The 20659-nt window shown below is 39.7% G+C and overlaps 1 protein-coding gene across 4 annotated transcripts in view; it reads right to left on the bottom strand.

Moving 5' to 3' along the window:
• Nucleotides 1–20659, bottom strand: part of MYRIP (myosin VIIA and Rab interacting protein) — a 361492-nt gene that overhangs the window by 118605 nt on the left and 222228 nt on the right. The gene's annotated exons all lie outside the window — the stretch shown is intronic.

The following is a 20659-nucleotide window of genomic DNA, read 5'->3' as shown; positions in this document are numbered from 1 at the left end:
TTTCCCAATAAGCTGACAGGAGTGGAATCTCCTTCTTCAGACAATGCCACTCATCGCTATAAAAATCAAAGGATGTTGAAGTCATAGAGAGCTCCCCCAAAGGGTTCCTGGTACAGGGAGAAGTCTGGCCCAAGTGAGTCTGCGACATGGCTGTGTCCATAGCTGATGCTCAGATCTCTTAAGTTTCTGGATGTTTTGTAGTCAGGTTCTGACGGAAGTGTCTTTCCTTTGGGATAGGGTAGGTGAAAGATGGCTGTAAATTCCTTGCTATTTTTCCCTTTGAAAGATGGAGTCTAAATTCTCTGTCCCCTTGAATCTGTGCTGGCCTTGTGACTACTTGTCTATGAGAAAATGAGAGAAGGGACGTTCTGGAATTTCTGAGATTAAGTCACAAGAAGTCCTGCACTCCTGTCCCCGGCTGCTTGCAGCACTCTGTCTGGAAGCCCTGGGCTGCTGTGTTAAGAGATGGAGCTGCCCTGAGACTATTAGGCTGTGAGACCATGGGGAAGGTACAGGAGCAGCCCCATGCCTAACGAAAAATGGTTGCCTGGCTCCAGCCACAGCCACTGGGTCCCTGGGTTTTCAGATTAAAGAAGTACCCACATTTGGTAATGTTTCTGACCAAATGACAATGTGCAATAATGTTTAATTACATCCAACTTGCTGAAACTTCTTTCACAGGATGCCAGGGTAACTGGTATTATTTTTATTATTATTTATTCATGAGAGACACACACACAGAGAGAGAGAGAGAGAGAGAGAGAGTGAGGCAGAGACACAGGTAGAGGCAGAAGCAGGCTCCATGTGGGTAGCCTGACATGGGACTCGATCCCGGGTCTCCAGGATCATGCCCTGGGCTGAAGGTGATGCTAAACCGCTGAGCCGCCCGGGCTGCCCAGTAGCTGGTATTTTTAAAAACAATTCTTAAGAACACTTCCAAATTGGATAACATCAAGCAAAATTTGTGACTGGGCTTTAGAAGATCCAAACACGATGGAAATGGTATTCATTTGATTTTTATTACAAACTACTGATACTGCATATTGCTAAATCTATGCCAGAGGACATTTCTGCAGGATTTAAATTATCAGGACAGGTAAGAGCCAAACCACTGGCTGCTTTTTGTAAATCAGAAATATACATATAAAGTAACTCTTCTCAAGTTAAAAATATATAATCTGGAAGGCCTTTTGTTTAATTTTTATATCTCCATTTCAATGTGAAATTAGAACATCTATAAATCTTAATTTCTATTGAATATGCACTTTCCCCATAATAATTGATACTCTGATCCAGTAATTAATACATTTTCTTTTTTATTTATTTTCAAATTTGGGAGTGTATCCATTTCTCTTTTTAAACTGTTACATTCATCAAACAGACTTTCAGAGTTACTTTCTCTCATTCACTGAAAATTACTCTCAGGTGAAAATGAGATAACATAGTAGGTTCTTGAAAATGTTATTGATGAATGTGCTCCCACTAAGGCCAGGGAAGTAAAAATTATAGTAAGTTCTTCTTTTTATTTAAATACAACATTTAAACTTAATGTTGTGAGTTTAATGCACCTCCTTTTTATTTTTTAAAAGTTTTTTTCAGATCTTTTAATATACTAGAAAGATTAACCATTAAAAATGCATAAAAACAATATGTTAGGGGAACATATTTCTTTCAGTCTCAGTCTCTAACATGGAGACTTTTTAATAAGATCTTTATGTAAAATTTTTATATTTGGTTCTTTATAAATTTTTTTGCATTGCTTTAGTTTTTTGAAAATGTTGCATTAAAATGTTATTTACCTTGATTATTAATTTTTTGGGCACTGTCTTCACTTTCATGCCTGAGGTGAGTGCCTTGCTCACCTCACCCCAACCTCTGCTCCATGTTGGCTTCTGTGACTTCAGGGTTCCGAGGTGGCAGTGGAGTACCTGGTGGAGGATGCTGTGCCAGTGGAAAGGGGAAAAGTGTGCAGTGAAGCAGATGATCCCAGGAAAGGGTGGTGCCCAAAGAGAACAGTGGCAGTACTGAGAGAAATGTGGCAGGGAAAGGATGCAGTGGTGCCCCAAAATACAGTGGGGATGAGCAGTGGTAGGGAAAAACAAAAGGAAAACAGATCCAAGGATGCCATGGGCTAGTTGTTGAGACATGTGCCTTTAGAGACTCCCAGAAATCCCGAGGGGGTAGGGTAGTCAAAAGAGCTTTGAAAGGCTGGGGTCCTGCACTAGCAGTTAGGGATGAAAATCAATGAAACACCATTATCTAAGAAAACTCTGTATGACGATATATTTCTGAGAAGGTCTGGAGGTGGATGTGTCAGAGTACCTCTGTCCCTTCTAGGACTTGAGAGGATGTCATTTGGGCAGTGTGGGCAACTTCTGTGTGGCCACCTCTGGCCTTGGCAGGCCCCGCCCAGCTTTCTGTATCTGGCTCTCAAGGAGCCTCTCAGACCTGAGCCCCCTGGCACTGACCTTGCCCTGACCTTGCCATCTCTCAGGCTGTCTCCATGGCCCCTCAGCTCCACCCTCACGCCTGACTCACTTCTCTGTGTGGTTCAGCCGGTCTGACTCATATTCAACAAGGCAGCTGTCAAGTTGGGGGTGTGAGGGATGAAATGGTTTCTTTTAGCAGGAATAAATGTCATTTGAATATGGCTTTTCTTTTGCCTTTGTATTTATAAAGCTGATTGGGCCTTATATTTTATTTGTCAGAATCAGCCTAGAGCGAGAGACCTGGCGGGTGTTTATTTGAAGAGCTGCTGTCCTCGCTGTAGCTGGAGCAATTGGTCCTCTGAGTCAGGCTGGCCCAGGAGAGCAACCTTGCACCCTCCCTGGGTTCATTTGTATGATCTGGGGCCCGAGACAGCAAAGAACAGTTAGCATATCCGGATTCTTTCCCCAACCGCATTGCTCAGCTTGTGGCCTTCAAGACGTCAGTTTATCTTTCTGCCTCTCACTTCCCACGGCCTCAGAATACAAATGATCACAACTTCCTCCAACCAGACTTCCAGGGACACAAGGCATCCAGGGACACAAGAGGTGATACTGCCTCACCTCTCAGATCCTGAGACGCTGACGTGTGCCAGTTTTGCTCTGATAACATCTTTACATTCGGACTTAAAATCATGTGTGACGTCCTCTTGGGTTTCTTCACCAACTTAATTAATGGTAGCATTATGCTGTGTGATGAGGTGTTTTTCCTTTAAATTCAGTTACAACCTGGTTGTTTTAACAAGGCGATTTGATTACTGTTAATATTAGCCAATTCTGGGCTTTGGCTGTAACATATACACAGTGTATTGCTGTGAAAAGTAAAAGGCAAGGACTCAACTATATTAAGTGAGTGTTAGCTAAGGATATCATAAAAACATCACTGTTTATTCATAGGAAAATACTCAGGTTGGGGTTGTTGGGGCCGCCGTGTACATAATATCTGCCACTTGCTGAAAGCCTACGATTGCCTGCCATGGAGCTACATCCTTGTAATGCTGAAAAGCAAGACTATGAGACAGGTAAAACAAAGCCTACAGAGCCAGTCAATGTGAAGCCAACATCATCTCTTTTTGCCTATTACTTTTTCAAATAAAAAAATTTAAAAAATGGGTCATAGATTTTAAAGTTTACATCTTCTGTTCACCCATGTTCCCGATCGATCCCTCCATTTCCTTTCCATAGAAAGAGTGTTATCAGTTTCTTGTGACAAGAAAATACAAAATATTCCCCTTTCTCCTCTTTCTGCACATAGGACAGTATGCCACGACACACTGCTTTGCACCTGCTATTTTCACAGGAACACAGCCTGGGGATCATCCCCTGTTATAAATAAAAAGCTTCCTCATTCCTCTGTGGAAGTATACTATATTTTATTTAACCTGTGCCCTATTGATAGGCATGTAAGTTGTTTCCTAATTTTCTAGTCCATCAATGCAGCAAGAATGGCCTTTACACCAGTCTTTTGCAAATAGGTGGATGTATCTGCAAGATAAAGAGAACTGAGTGTGGAAAGGTATGTGCATTTGAATTTCACAGCCAAGGCCCAATTTTGTCCCATAGGGGTTATTCCAACTTCTTCCACAGTGATGCGAGTTTCCTGTATCTTTACCAATGACTTGTTATCAATTTATTTAATCTTCACCAATCTAATAAATGAATGCCGGTGTGCTATTGTACTTTAATTTGCACTTATTATGCTTTGAGGGAGGCTAAGTGCTGTTTCATTTGCTGAAGAGCTATTTGTGCTTAATTTTTTGAAAACTCTTGCTTCATTTTCCTTGTCCCTTTATCTGTTAGGTTGTGGAGATTTTTCTTCTGGCTTTAAAGGAGTCTTTATATGTTAGCCCAACTGCAATGAACTGACTGAAATTAAGTTTGATGTCGGGAGGAGAATAAGCAACCAGATTTATTTATCTTCCAGACAGAGGTAAGATTTGAACCCAGATATGCCTACAAGGCTGCCTCCTGTTATACCCAAAGGCCTGCTGTTTCTCTTCTGTTTCTACACTGACAGAATGCAGCAGGGAATTAATATGTCATACTGATGATACCAGAAGATTCTTTCTCCAGATGTGTCATCACCCTCGAGGGAAGGAACGATGCCACAGTACATGAGGGGGCTAGGCATGCACAGATAAATAAAAGACACCTCAGTGTGGAAATCTAAAAAAAGGCTAAGTACATAGAAGTGGGAATAATCTGGAAAGAAGAACATATGTGGGTAGAAGCAAACCAGTCAAAGATTACTTCAAGCAGTGAAGGATAATAGCTAAAAGGGTGGAGTTTGTGATATGATGTTAATGGAACTATCTTTCTATCAACTCAAGTGCTATAGCTTTGGTGAATCACACATTGTAGTATAAGGCTCTCAGTTCTGTTTCTGATTTCCAGTTCCCAGAATCAGTGTTATTTATCTCCTGTTTCTATGTATCATGTGTCTTTCCAGGTCCTCAGATTAACATGTTACATGGAGTATGTAATGTCCTCACTAACTATTTTTAAAAAATTTTTATTTTTATAATTTATTTTTAGTGAAAAAATGTATTTTAGAGAGAGCAGGGAGGGAGAGGCAGAGGTAGAGGGACAGAATCTCAAGGAGAAGCTCGTGGAGCTTGACTTGGGGCTCGATCTCATGACTCTGGGATCATGACCTGAGCCAAAACCAAGAGTCGGACGCTTAACCAACTGAGCCACCCAGGTGCCTCTTCATTAATTTAATTACCAAGTGTTCCTAAAGTGACCAACATAAGGTGGTGTATTTAGTTACAAAAATTTCAAAATGATAAAGGAGGAAAAAGGATCAGAAGGCCCATGTGCCTTTACTAGATGACACAGTAATATCATTAGGGAACTGCAAAGATGCCACAGCCATGGTCTCAGCCAGATGCCCATGACTGAGACAGAGATGGAAGAGGGAGGGAAAGACTAATGCAGGGATGGTTTCCATTCATTCTGATCATGAGACTATCAGGAGGAATGGCTTGAAATATATTTTTGTGTAGCTTCTGAGAAAACGGCTTCATAGTTTAAATGACAGCTCAATTGAGATTGCAAAGAAATGCTTTAACTTCTTCAAGCCAACAAATCATTTTAATTTTTTAAAAAACACTCATTGTTTCTTGTCTTTTTTTACTAGTCATTATGACAGGTGTAAGGTGTATCTCAGTGTGGTTTTGATTTGAATTTTCTTAATGATTAATGATGTTGAGCATCTTTTCATGTGTCTGTTGGCTATCTGGATGTTTTCTTTGGAAAAATGTCTAATCAGGTCCTCTGCTCACTGTTAAATTAGATTATTTGTTTTTCTGGAGCTGAGTTGTATTAATTCTTTATATACATATATAAAGTTTATATGTATGTGTGGACATATATATACACACATATAATTTTTATTTAAATTCCAATTAGTTGGGGCACCTGGGTAGCTCAGTGGTTGAGCGTCTGCTTTCAGCTCACGTCATGATCCTGGGGTCCTGGGATTGAGTCCTGCATTGGACTCCCCGGGGGCCCTACTTCTCCCTCTGCCTATGTTTCTGCCTCTCTCTCTCTGTGTCTCTCATGAATAAATAAATAAAATCTTTACCTTCCAATTAGTTAAAATACAATGTAATATTAGTTTCAGGTGTACAAAATAGTGATTCAGCATTTCCATACAACACCTGGTGCTCATCCTGTGCGTTCCTTAATCCCTATCACCTATATAACCTATCCTCCCCACCTCCTCCCTGGTAACCATCAGTTTGTTCTCTAGAGTCAAGAATTTCTTGGTTTATCTCTCTCTCTCTTTCCCTTTGCTTGTCTGTTTCTTAAGTCCACACATGAGTAAAATCATATGGTATTTGTCTTTCTCTGACTTATTGTGCTTATACTTTCTAACTCAGTATCATTGCAAATGGCAAGATTTCATACTCTTTTGGCTGAGTAATATTCCACATCTTCTTCATCAGTCAGTGGACACTTGGGCTGTTTCCCTATCTTGGCTATTGTAGATAGTGCTACTATAAATATCAGAGTGCATGTATCCCTTTGGATTTTTTTTTTTAATTCTTTGTGTAAATACATAGTAGTGTGATTGCTGGTCATTGCTGGTAGTCCTATTTTAAACTTGTGAGGAACCTTCATACTATTTTCCACAATGGCTGTACCAGTTTACATTCTCACCAACAGTGTAAGAGCTCCCCTTTTCCATATCCTCACCAACACCTGTTGTTTCTTGTGTTGTTGACTTTAGCCATTCTGATAGGTGTGAGGTGATATCTCATTGATAGTTTTAATTTGTATTTCCCTGTTGATCAGTGAGGTTGAGCAGTTTTCATGTGTCAATTGGTCATCTGAATGTATTCTTTGGAAAAATGTCTATTCATGTCTTCTGCCCATTTCTTAACTGGATTATTTGTTTTTTGGGTGTTGAGTTTGATAAATTCTTTGTAGATTTTAGATACCAACCCTTTATCAGATATGTCATTGATGCTTCCTTATCTATACAGAAGGTTTTTATTTTGATGAAGTCCCAATAGTTCATTTTTTATTTTATTTCCCTTGTCTCATGAGACAGATCTAAAAAGAAGTTGCTATAGTCAATGTCAGAGTAGTTAATGCCTATGTTCTCTTCTAGGATATTTTGGCTTCAGGTTTCACATGTAGGTCTTTAATCCATTTTGAATTTTTTTTGTATATGATGTAAGAAAGTTATCCAATTTCATTCATTTGCATGTTGTTGTCTAGTTTTCCCAACATCATTTTTTGAATAGACTTTTTCCCATTGGATATTCTTTCCTGCTTTGCTGAAGATTAATGGACCATATAGTCATAGGTTCATTTCTCGGTTTTCTATTCTGTTCCATTGATCTACATGTCTATTTCTTGTTCCAGTACCATACTGTTTTGATCACTACAGCTTTGTAATATAACTTGAAGTCTGGAATTGTGATGCCTCCAGCTTTACTTTTCTTTTTCAAGGTTGGTTTGCCATTCAGGGTCTTCTGCGGTTCCATACAAATTGTAAGACTGTTTGCTCTAGCTCCGTGAAAACTGCTGCTGGTTGATATTTTGGTAGAGATTGCATTAAATGTGTAGATTGCTTTCGGTAGTATAGACATTTTAACAATTTCATTTTTCCATTCCATGAGCATGAAATGTCTTTCCATTTCCTTGTGTTATCTTCAATCTCTTTCATCAATGTTTTATAGTTTTCAGAGTACAGATATGGGTTTATTTCTAGGTATATTATGGTGCAATTTGTAAACGGGATCAGTTCCTTAATTTCTTCTTCATTGTTGGTGTATAGAAATGCAACAGGTTTCTGTACATTTATTTTGTATTCTGGGACTTTGCTGAATTTATCATTCTAGCAGTTTTTTGGTGGACTTTTTCCAGTTTTCTATGTATAGTATCGTGTCATCTACAAATAGTGAAAGTTTTATTTCTTCCTTATTGATTTAGATGCCTTTTATTCCTTTTTCTTGTCTGTTTGCTATGGCTAGGACTTCCACTACTATGTTAAATAACAGTGGTGATAGTGGACTTCTCTGTCTTGTTCCTGACTGTAAAGGAAAAGCTCTTAGTGTTTCCCCATTGAGGATGATATTGGGTACGGGTTTTTTCATCTATGGACTTTATTATGTTGAAGAATGTTTCCCCTAAACCTATCTTTTTGATGCTTTTTTATCCTTTCTTTAATGAATATGGTGTATCATGTTGATTGATTTGCAAATATTAAACCACAATTGCAACACAGGAATAAATCCCACTTGATCACAGCAAATGATTTTTAAAATATATACTATTGAGCTCAGTTTGCTAGTATTTTATTGAGAATTTTTGCATCCATGTTCACCAGGGATATTGACCTGTGATTCTTTTTCAATGGTGTCTTTATCTAGTTTTGGTATCAGGGTGATGCTGGCTTCATAGAATGAATTTGGAAATTTTCCTTCCTTTTCCATTTTTTTTGGAATAATTTGATAAGAGTAGGTATTAACTTTTCTTTAAATGTTTGGTAGAATTCAGATGTGAAGCCATTTGGTCCTGGACTTTTGTTTGTTGGGAGTTTTTTGATTACTGACTCAATGTTTTTGCTGGTTATCAGTCTGTTCAAGTTTTCTATTTCTTCATGTCTCAGTTTTGGTAATTTATATGTTTCTAGGAATTTTTTATTTCTTTCAGGTTGCCCAATTTGTTGGCATAACTTTTTCATGATATTCTCTTATAACTATTTGTATATTTGTGGTGTTGGTTGTTATTTCTCTTCTCTCATTTGTGATTTTATTTGGTTAGGTCCTTTCTCTTTCCTTTTTGATAAGTCTGGCTAGGGGTTTATCAATTTTATTATTTTTTTCAAAGAAGTAGATCCTGGCTTCACTAATCTGTCTTACCTCTTTTTAGTTTCTATATCATTTATTTCTGCTCCACACTTTTTATTATTTCCTTCCTTCTGCTGGCTTTAGGCTTCATTTGTTATTCTTTTTTATGGTTCCTTTAAATGTAAGTTTAGGTTGTTTATTTGAGATTTTTCTTGCCTCTTGTGGTAGGCCTATATTACCATATACTTTCCTCCCAGGACTGCTTTTGCTGCATTCTAAAAGTTTGGGAGCATTGTTTTCATTTTCATTTGTTTCCATGTATTTTTTTTAAAAATTTCTTTGATTTTCTGGTGGACCCATTCATTGTTTAGTAGCATTTTTTTTTTTTTTAACCTTCATGTATTTGCGGTCTTTCCAAGTTTTTTCTTGTGACTGACTTCACGTTCATAGCTTTGTGGTTAAAAAAAGATGCATGGTGTGACTTCAATCATTTTGTATTTGATGAGGCTTGTTCTGTGACCTAATATGTGATTTAATCTGGAGAATGTTCCATGTGCACTTGAAAAGAATGTGTATCCTGCCATTTTAGGATGGAATGTTCTGAATATATGTGTTAAGTCCATCTGGTCCAGTGTGTCATTCAAAGCCATTGTTTCCTTGCTGATTTTCTGTTTAGATGTTTTGTCCATTGACATAGTGGAGTATTAAATTTCCCTTCTATTGTATTAATTAATTCCTTTATATTTGTTATTTTATAAATTTGCTTTATATATTTGCATGCTCCCATATTGGGTACATAAATATTTATAATTATATGTTCTTGTTGGATTGTCCTTTTATGATTATATACTGCCCTTCTTTGTCTCTTGTTACAGTCTTTGGTTTAAAGTCTAGTTTGTCCAATATAAGCATTGGTATTCTGGCTTTCTTTTGACATCCATTTGCATGATAAATGTTTCTCCAACATCCCACTTCCAATCTGCAGGTGTCTTTAGGTCTAAAATGAGTCTCTTGTAGGTAGCATACTGATGAATCTTGTTTTTTTATCCATTCTGACACTCTGTGTCTTTGATTGGAGCATTTAGTTCATTTACATTCAAAGTAATTATTGAAAAAAAACCAAAAAACAAAGTAATTATTGATACATATGTGTTTTTTTGCCATTTTATTACTTGTCATAGTTTCTGGAGATTTCTTGATCTCTTCTTTGTCAGTTTTGGTCTCTCCTTTGCACTCAAAGAGTACTGTTTAATATTTCTTGCATGGCTGGTTTAGTGGTCACAAACTCCTTTAATTTTTGTCGAGGAAGCTCTTTATCTCTCCTATTCTGAATGATTGCCTTGGATAGAGTACTCATGGATACAGATTTTTCCCATTCAACACTTTGCATATATCATGCCACTCCCTTTTGGCTTACCAAGTTTTTGTTGAGCAATCTCTAGTTAGCATTATGGGTCTTCTCTTGTAAGTTAAGGACTTCTGTTTTGCTGCTTTTTAAAAATTTTATTTTTATTTATTTTTAAAAAATATTTATTTATTTATTTATTTATTTATTTATGATAGACAGAGAGAGAGAGAGAGAGAGAGAGAGAGGCAGAGACACAGGAGGAGGGAGAAGCAGGCTCCATGCCGGGAGCCCGACGCCGGACTCGATCCCGGGACTCTAGGATCGCACCCTGGGCCAAAGGCAGGTGCTAAACCGCTGAGCCAACCTGGGATCCCCTCCCCTGCTTTTTTTAAATTTTAAATTCATTTAGCCAACATATGATACATCATTAGTTTCAGATGTAGTTTTTAATAACTTATCAGTTGTGTATAACACCCAGTGCTTATCCCATCATGTGCCTTCTTTGATGCCCATCACCCAGTTGTCCCCTCCCACCACCTACCTCTGCTTCAGCAACCCTCAGTTTGCTTTCCAGAGTTTAGAGTCTCTCATGGTTTGTCTCCCTCTCTGATTTCTTCCCATTCACTTTTTCCTCCCTTCCTTATGGTCCTCTGCACTATTTCTTATATTACACAGATGAGTAAAACCATTTAATAGTTGTCTTTCTCCAACTGACTTATTTCACTTAGCATAATACCCTCTAGTTCCATCAAAGTCAATGTAAATGGTAGGTATTCATCCTTTCTTATAGCTGAATAATATTCCATTGTGTATATATATATATTACCCCTCTTCTTTATCCATTCATTGGTTGGTGGATATCTGGGCTCCTTCCACAGTTTGGCTATTGTGGACATTGTTGCTATAAACAATGGAGTGCAGGTGCCCCTTTGTTTCACTATATCTGTACCTATGGGGTAAATACCCAGTAGTGAAATTGCTGGGTCATAGGGTAGCTCTACTTTTAACTTCTTGAGGAACCTCCATACTGTTTTCCAAAGTGGCTGCACCAGCTTGCATTCCCACAAAAAATGTAAGAGGGTTCCCTTTTTTCCACAACCTCACCAACATTTGTTGTTTCCTGTCTTGTTAATTTTAGTCATTTTAAGTGGTGGAAAGTGGTATCTCATTGTAGTTTTGATTTGTATTTCCCTGATGGTAAGTGATGCAGAACATTTTTTCATGTGTCCGTTGGCCATTTGTATGTCTTCTTTGGAGAAATGTCTGTTCATGTCTTCTAGCCATTTCTTGACTGGATTATTTGTTTTTTTCTGGGTGTTGAGTTTGATAAATTCTTTATAGATCTTGGGTATTAGCCTTTTATCTGATGTGTCATTTTGTTTTCCTGCTTTAAAAAAAAGACTTTATGTATTTGAGAGAACAAGAGAGAGAGTGTGTGTGTGTAAGCTGGGGGAGGAGCAGAGGGAGAGGGACATTCAGATTTTGTGCTGAGCATGGAGCCTGATGCAAGGCTTAATCCCAGGATCCTGAAAGCATGACCTGAGCTGAAATCAAGAATTGAATGCATCACTGACTGAGCCACCCTGGCGCTCCTGTTTTGCTGCTTTTAAGATTTTTTTCTTTATCACTATATTTTGAAAATTTTGTTACAATATGTGTTGGGGTTGGCTTACTTTTGTTGATTTTGATGGGAGATCTCTGTGCCTCCTGGATCTAGATGTCTTCTCTAGATGAGGGAAGTTTTCAGCTATTATTTCCTCAAATAAATTTTCTGCCCCCTTTTCTTTCTCTTCTTCTGGGTCTCCTATAATATGAATGCTATTACCTTTGATGCAGTGACTGAGTTCCTTAAATCTCTTCTTGTGTTGCATAATTCTTCTTTCTCCCTTTTGTTCAGCTTCATTACTTTCCATTATTTTGTCTGCTGGGTCACTAATCCATTCTTTTGCTTCCCAGCCTGCTGTTCATGGCATCAAGCATGTTTTCTGCTTATTATTGTACCCTTCATCTCTGATTGATTCTTTGTTAACTTTTATCTCTGTGGTAAGGTTTTCACTGATGTCTTCTATTCTTTTCTCAAGCCCAGGGAGTATTTTTATGATTGTTGCTTTAGATTGTCTAGCAGGCATGTTACTTAGGGCTGTTTCACTTAGATCTCTGACCATGGCCTTATTTTGTTCTTTCATTTGGGATAAATTCCTCCATCTTTGCATTTTGTCTAAGTCTCTGTCTTCTTCTCTATGTTAGAAAAGCCAATTATGTCTCCTGCTCCTGAAAGTAATAGCTTCATGAAGGTCAGAGGTCATGTAGTGCCCAGGACCTGGTGCTTCAGGGAATGTCTCCAGTGTGTGCCATGTGTGCTGTTACGTTTTGGCTTCTCTATCCTTTAGGTCAGCCATGTGCAGAGACTCTCCTTGCCTGCTGTGGGTAGTGTTTGGTCCCTCACCTGAATGTGGTGAGTTTTAACTAGGTGTGCTCTGCTCTGCTTGTGAAATGAGACCTGATACCACCTCCACTGGAACTGAGGACCTGCAGAACTCTCTGGTCAGGAAATGTGGTGTGGGCAGGGTTTGTGCTGGTCTTCTGGGGGAGGGGCCCACTGTGCTGGGACTGAGGCAAGCTTGACTATGAAGGGTAGTCCCAACAGAGCAGAGTGGGTAGGGTTTGGTGTAAGCAAGTTAGGCAGCTAGTGTAGGTTCTGGCTGCTTCCTGCAGGTGATTCTGTTTATGCTGAGCAGTGGAGAAGGGAAATGTCACTGGCCAGCTCCTCTGTCCCTGGAGAATATCTCTGTGGATGCTGCCTCTCAGGGACATCCTACAAAAAGAGCAAATTAATCCCCCCACTGTGTGCCCCAGATGCTCTTCAAATTGCTGTTGTCCCCAGGTTGTTTGCTTGCCTTCTCTCCAGGAGCAGTGAAGTGCTCTCCAGGCTCTATCCCTAGCCAAGCCATATGCCTTTAAAACTCTAGGTTTTAAGCCCCACTGGTTGCAAGAATTCATGAGATTCAAGTCTCTCTAATTTTCTAAGCAAGTGGCTTTGGGGAAATATTCTCCTTGTGTGTTTCCCTGTATGTTCCTCCTATTTCTCTCTCTCTCTCTCCCTCTCTCTCTCTCTCTCCTCCTTGCTGAGACCATGGCTCCCTTCCCTCTGCAGCACCCACAATTCATTTCTCCCCTAAACTACATCTCTACACTCATACCTTCTTAAATGTGGGCTCTTCATTCTCTTTAGATATGGAATTTATTCTATCAGTCTTCAGGTCAATTTCTGGGGTATTTATTGCTATCTAGTTGTGTTCATAGGACAGGTGAGCCTAGGGTCCTCCTACTCTGCTGCCATCTTCCTCTCCCAAATTCTTTATATATTTTGGATATTAACCCCTTATCGGACATATCATTTGCAAATATCTTCTCCCATTCAGTAGGTTGCCTTCATATTTTGTTTTGATTTCCTTTGTTGTGCAAAAGTTGTACAAAACGTGTAGTACATTTATGGATTGATTTGTGGCTAAGAACATGTAATCCCTACATAGCATATTCTATTTTGTTGTCCAATTCTGCGAGCATCCTTTGCAGTCTGTCAAAATCCAAGATGCCATATTCTAAACCTCTAGGTTAAAAGTGGAGGCTCTCAACCTGAGACAAAGATGCAAACAGAGAGACTCTTCCTATGCTGGATCATACAAAATGGAGTCGAGGCAAAGATTGCTGAATGTAGAGAAAATAAAATATTAGAAGCAATGAATCCTCTCCCTGCTCTACCCCCAGGGGCAAGAGTGTAATGAAGGAGATTCTTACATAGTTGTTTTTTTAGGGAAGGTGAGGAGGAGTTTCTTAGAGTAAGGGATGGCATCCATCTAGAAGTTTCTGAAGATGGCAGTACCCGTGATGGATCCTGGGCTATCAGGTGGAGAGGGAGGCAGAGTAAGTTGCCTCTTGGGGATCATGAGACCACACCTATTTTTTGAGAGCCTATGATGGCATGGATCAGGTATAAATGCTTCTTCCTGCTTAGAGGTAAGGGTACCAGGAGATCTGAGTACCAAGGATAAGAGGACACACATAACAGAGATGTGACAGCCTGCTCTTTCTGTGACCAAGTAGAAGATGTGGCTAGAAACCCATAAAGATGGAGAGCCCTAGGGAGTTCTCTGGGTGCCATGTGAACCTAATAGCCAGCTCCTTTAATGACACTTGAGAATTCAGACTTTTCTCTAGTCTGTGCCAATTTGTACTCCTGTTCCACCCACCCAGGTCACTTTGTGGAGTTGTCAATCCCTGCACTAGCATGGCTGTCACCACAGCAGAGTGAGGAGTCAGGAGGAGATGGCCCTCAGAGTTCAGTTTTGGTATTTCTGTATGTGTTCTTTTATGGAGGCCAACTTGGGGAAACTGATACTCTCTTGTAAAGTAAAAACAGAGTAAAGTACTCTGTTGTTCAAGTAAATTCTATAGTTCCACCTAGAAGAAGGAACACCCAAGCAGAGGGCTAGGAAATCCCACTCCAAGTTTGTTCCTGAGCCTAATTCACTGAGTGACTGTAGCCTCAGGTTCTTCTGTAATTAAGAGAGTGGAAATAGAGGATCTTTAAGGTGTTTCCTGGCTCAGTTCTTAGAGTCTAACTCTGGATAAATAGCTTAAAATACTAATTCTATTTTAAAATTAAAAATGTAATAAATGTCCCCAGTAAGTAGGAAGGAGACATTTGTCTTCTCCCTTCTTCAGATGTTCAGGCTCACAGTAGGGACAACCACTTTTTATTGTATAATCCCTCCAAATTTCTAGCCATAGACATATTATATCAATAGTTCCATATCAGCATGTATAGAAGTATTTCATTCTTTTTTCTCCCATCCCTATAAAATATCCTACTAGAGGCTTGTACTGTACTATATTCATAGCACTGAACGAGATATTTAGATAGCTTCCAGTGTTTTGCAATTACAAACAATATTGCAACGAATGTTCTTAAGAATAGGTACATTTCTCTACTGTGTATTCCTAGAAATGAGTTGTTAGCTCAAAGGTTATGTGCATTTGTAATTTTGATAGCTATTGCCACACTGCCCTCCAAAGAAAAGTGCTATACTGATTTACAGTATAGCGACAGCGCCTTTAAGCACTACTTCCTCTATCTTGTCAACATTGAACTAACAGGACTCCTGATGTTGGCACTTTCTAGTCATCACTGATCTACACTCAGCCTCTCTCTTCTGCTAAAAACAAACACAGCAAAGAACCCCAATCCTCTCTTGATCACTACATTTCCCTCTTGTTTTAAAATGTAAGTTTTATTATTGCTCAGGCATGGTGAGGACAATAGATTGGGAGGCAATTGACATGGAAAAGGTAGTTTGTTATCCAAAGATTGATAGCTCCCAAGAGGAGGGGACATGCCATGCCATCTAGGAAAGCACCAAGGAGGATCAGGAGGCAGAGGGACCAAGTGGAGAATGTGGGTGAGGGTCTGTGTTGTGGCTGCCATGGGAAAGAATTGGCAAGACAGTTTAGGATTGGCTAGTTTGGGGACTCTAGGCAGAGGGGCTGTCACTAGTCTGGATCTTGGCTCTGGGTGATTAGTGTGGGGGACAGTGGCCCATGTGAGACCCAATTGTGGCTGGGGGCTCTGGATCAGCTGGTTTGCATTTGCAAGGTGTACCCACAGGTGAGTTGCTGAGTATCTTTGGGAAATTAGCAGTCTCCCTGGGGTCAGCAGGGCTCCAGATGTGAAAGCATGATACAGTACCTAGAAGATATAGTTATTGCTCCTCTCTCCCTAGTAGGCTTTACAGTCCATTTCAACTTCTTCACCCACTACCCTTCACAGACAACCCAATGTCCATTCCATCGAATTTCATCTCCCTAAGGCCCCCCTGCCTTCCTGCCAAGTCAAAGGGCTACCTTACTGACCGTAGCTCGCATGCAGGTTCAACCTATAGTTGATGTGTTTGACCTCTTCACTATTTCTGAAATGTTTTTCTTCCCTCAGTTTCTATGATACTATGACTTCCAAAATGCTGCTTTTCCTGTCTTTGGCTCTTCCTTCTCAATCTCAGACCTTCCTAAAGACTGCCTCTCTCCCCATCCATTGACTGTCAGTCCTCTCAGACCCCATCCCTTAACTCTCCAAGGATAAGGACCACAATGAGCCCAGGGACACCCCTGTGGCTTTAGTTGGCATCCCTTCTATCTGCTAAACCCCAGCCCTCCTGCTCATTGCATGCCTCCACTTATGGCTCCCACCCCAGACACAACATGTCTCAAATTCAACACACTGTCTATTTTCACCCAAGCCTGGCTGTGGTCCTGCCTCAGTGACTAGAGAGTACCCGTTATTTATGTTTTACACTTCTTTCTTATAGCTGTGGCTATAAGTGCTGCAGTGTTTCTGTACTGCATTTGACCAGAACCATTACTTCTCTTGCTCTGCCCACACATTCTTCCCAGCTGCCGTCAGTCCCACCCCGATGACCAGACGTGGTCATTTCACAGCCCACCTTCTCCCTTACCCCTCTAAGGTAAGCTCCATGCTGAAGCCAGATGAACACTCTCACACTGATGAAGGAAACTGCTGTGGTCAGTCTGGCATTTCGGAAAAGATGCACCCCATTAAGTTAGCATCAGGGTGGAACTCTCTATGATAGTATTCTAGGCCCTCAGTGGTTTTCATTTGTTTCTCTCCCTAAGACTCACTCCTGTTACTTTGGCATAAGACCTACGATCAAGTCTGTCAGTTCTCATGGGAGCTTGTTAGCAAGACTAAAAATGAAGACGGACAGTCAGGGAAACATCTGGTATAGATATCTGGCATGCTTTTTGATGATTGCCCCTACTTTAGATTACAATTCTTCTGACTTTCAGTTAGTTTTAACTCAGAGATAACCTACGATTTGTGCTCTGGCCACAGACTTCAACCTCTCTAAGGACCCCAGCCTGTGCCTGAAGTTTCCTTTGTCCCCTCCCTTCCTCCAGGGCAACTCCTGCTCCTCATCTGACTCAGCCCAGGGGTCAGGTGCATCCTGGAGGCCTCCCAGACTGCCCAGAAGCCCCCTTGTGATGTCAGAGTCTCCTCTTCCAATTCCTAGTAGGACATTTATTACTCCATACTGAAATTTCCTGTATTCTGTCAACTCTGTGTTCTTGTAGGCAGGACTAGCCACATAATCAGTGCAGCTCAGTACAAAATGAAAATATATGTCCTTTTATTAAAAAATTAAAATTTCAAACAGCATCAAGAGCATTAAACTGAGCTCAGGACCATGAGGCAACTACTTCAGTAAAGGCAGTCATGCTTATGGTGCAGGAGCTGTGTCATAGTCTCTGTTGTATCCTCAGAAAGTCTGGCCTAGAACCTGGTACCCAGCAGGGATTCAGTAACTATCTGCAGAATTTATGAGTGGGAGAAATATGTAGGTATCCAACTAGTTGCTACTCATCCCCATCACTATCTAATGGGAAAAAAGTGAGATTGTGGACTCCACTAGTAGCATACTGATAAAGCATATAAAAGGTCAGAGACATGTCTGTTATCATAAGACACGTCGATAGGTCTAGCCCCTATTTAATAGATAGATGCTTAGAGAAATAGAAACATCAAAACCCAATTATATGCTGTTGACAAGATACATGTCAAAAAAATCAAAGAGAAGATTAAAGATGAAGGGAAAGGCCACAGAGCACCAGGTGAACACACAGACAAATGGAGAAAAAACCAGATAAAACAAATTCAAGAGAAACCCATTAAATAAGACAGATGGTTATTTTTCCATTGATAAAGGGAATGACCCATAATGAGGCTTATAATAGGCTGAATCATAAAACTGATGTTAAAACAGAATCTGTTAGAAAGCCAAAGGAAATTTAAAACCTCATAGTGGAGGACTTAAAAAGCTCCCTCACTGTTTGACAGAGCAAACAGGCAAATGGAAATTGCAATGGAGACAAAGTGTTATTATCAACTCGGGTCAAAAATATCTATACAAATAAAAGTATGTGTAAAATGTGATATCTTTGAAACAGAAAAGGCATGTTCGCCTTCCCCCAACCAAACGTGCCAGGAAGATTCATAAAACTGAATCACATTCCAGACATAAAAAAGACCTCAACAGATCCCCTAGAGTTGTTGCTGTTCAGACAAAATTCTCTGACTTTATAAAGGTAAGCATTAATAGCAAACATATAGACATGAAAATTGAAGTCACTAGCAAATCAGATGATCTTCCCCTCCACTCTCCCTCCATCCAAAATTGCTCTTAAGTAACTTCTATCTGAAAAGAAAGAAAATATATAATTGTGTTGTGGTGTCTCCAGTTGTTCTGTATTATTTTCACATGTAGGTGAGACCACCGGGCTGCAGGATACATAATGCAGGCAGACAGACTGTCTTACATCCAGCTACCTGAGGCACTCCTGTGCTCCTTGACCCCTTAAGAGGATACTGTCTTTACACTGCAGATCTTCTAACTTGACATTTCCAGTTAGCATTGTTCAGGAGTATCTATGGAAGTATTAACTTAAGCCATAAAGGAAAGGATGATTAACACAGAAGTTAAGGAGTGATGTCCCTGGAAGAGAAAGGGAGATGTGATTGTGGAAAGGAGGTTTTCCTTAATCCAGATATTTTCCTTATTATTCTCCTCTATACACTACAAATGTACATTATATGCTTTTTGGTATGTATGACACATTTAGCAATTTAAAAAAATTTTAAAAGAGTAAGAAGACATTCACCACAGTTTAGTGCATGGCTCAGCTGGGAAGAACACTTAGGCAGCTGAAACACTGAATCCTGGTGTTGGCTTTACTGAAAGGTGAGGGTATGGGCAGGGAGGGGGTGTGGGATGGAAGGCTACCTTCTCCAGCTCCCTGGTGGAAAGTAACAGGGAATGCCTAAAACTGAGCAATTAAGGAGGAACAAGGCAAACCAGAAAGACAGGGAGGACAATTTTATCAAGCAAATAAGTGAAAGAGATGAAAGTGGTTGCCCTAGGGGGTTGTGGAGTGAGGGGGGTAGAGGGGCAGTTTAAGGTGTGGAAAAAAATCAAAAGATTGTACCTTCTGCAACAAAACACTTTTAAACTCTGTGCATAGACACCTTCAGTAAAAGTAAAACCTTAAAAATATAGAGTAAATTGTGTTATTGTAGAGAACAATATAGAACCTCAGGATAGTTTTAAAAGCTAATATGATTAGACTGTCTCTTTGTGGCTTGAATTAAAAATGTTGGTGACAGAGCCATCTGTAGATTCAGGATAACTCACGAGGAAATGTGGCTGCTCTGCGAGGGTGGGTAGGGGGGCATGTGGTGCGACTCTGAGCAGTTTTGCTGAAGAGAAGACTCATAGCAAAGATACAAAGGAAAACCCCCTTCATGACATGAGAGAGGAAAAAGGCAACAGTCTCTAATTAATATACAATCATACACAATGAGTGATTTTAAAGTAAGCATGTATTAATAAGCTTATTTTATGAGTAGATATTGGATTACTTCATCTTACTTAATAGCATTTTATTTGGGGTGGCTTTGTACTCAAGCAGAAACTCAAAGGAGCAGGAAACTTCAAAACGTATTAATAATGGAATATACTGCAGCTAACGAAGGAGCAACATTATATGCCAAAAGGAACAGAGAAATAAAAATAACAGAAAATTTAAAAATTCAGGAGAAAAATAAGCTAGAAAATTACTCTGTGAGGTCCCATATCTGTGCTCCGGTAGAAGCAAAGAACAGGTAAGAACAAAAATAATTAAAAAAAAAAATCATCCATGAAAGTTTCCCGAACCTGGAAGAGCCCTGTTTCCAGAGTGAAACGATTCTCTGGGAGCCCAGTACAACGGAAGAAAAAAGACCCAAATGAAAGCACATGAGATTTTATACCACTGAGACCAGAGAAGATCCTATCAACTTTTAGAGCCACATACAAAGGATCAAACATCAGAATGGCTTTGGGACTCAGTAGCAACAACAGAAGCTGTTTTTTATTTTTTATTTTTTTATTTTTAAAAAATTTTTATTTATTTATGATAGTCACAGAGAGAGAGAGAGAGAGAGAGAGAGAGAGAGAGACAGAGACACAGGCAGAGGGAGAAACAGGCTCCATGCACCGGGAGCCCGACGTGGGATTCGATCCCGGGTCTCCAGGATCGCGCCCTGGGCCAAAGGCAGGCGCCAAACCGCTGTGCCACCCAGTGATCCCCAGAAAGCTGTTTTTTATAGTCACAACAATAAAACACTGAAAACTGATCTAACAACCAAATATGTTATAAATAACCGGAAGAAAAAAAAATAACTGGAAGAATAGAGGGAAGGTCCATGTGTGTATTTTGGGAACTTGAAGCTATAACACAACACAACCTTTTTACAGGAGTAAGTGAAAAGATAAAATCTTAAAAAAAAAAAAAAAAAAAAAAAGCAACCTAAGCAAGAAGAAGCAAGCTATGTAGAAATTGGGAGATAAATACCAAAAGAAAGCTAAGAGTTGAAAATGGTTATAGTTAGGAAGCAGGAGTGGATTTTTATT

The sequence above is a fragment of the Canis lupus genome, chromosome 23, assembly GCF_011100685.1.
Source record: "Canis lupus familiaris isolate Mischka breed German Shepherd chromosome 23, alternate assembly UU_Cfam_GSD_1.0, whole genome shotgun sequence".
Taxonomy (NCBI): Eukaryota; Metazoa; Chordata; class Mammalia; order Carnivora; family Canidae; genus Canis; species Canis lupus.
This window is presented reverse-complemented; position numbering and strand designations above follow the sequence as displayed.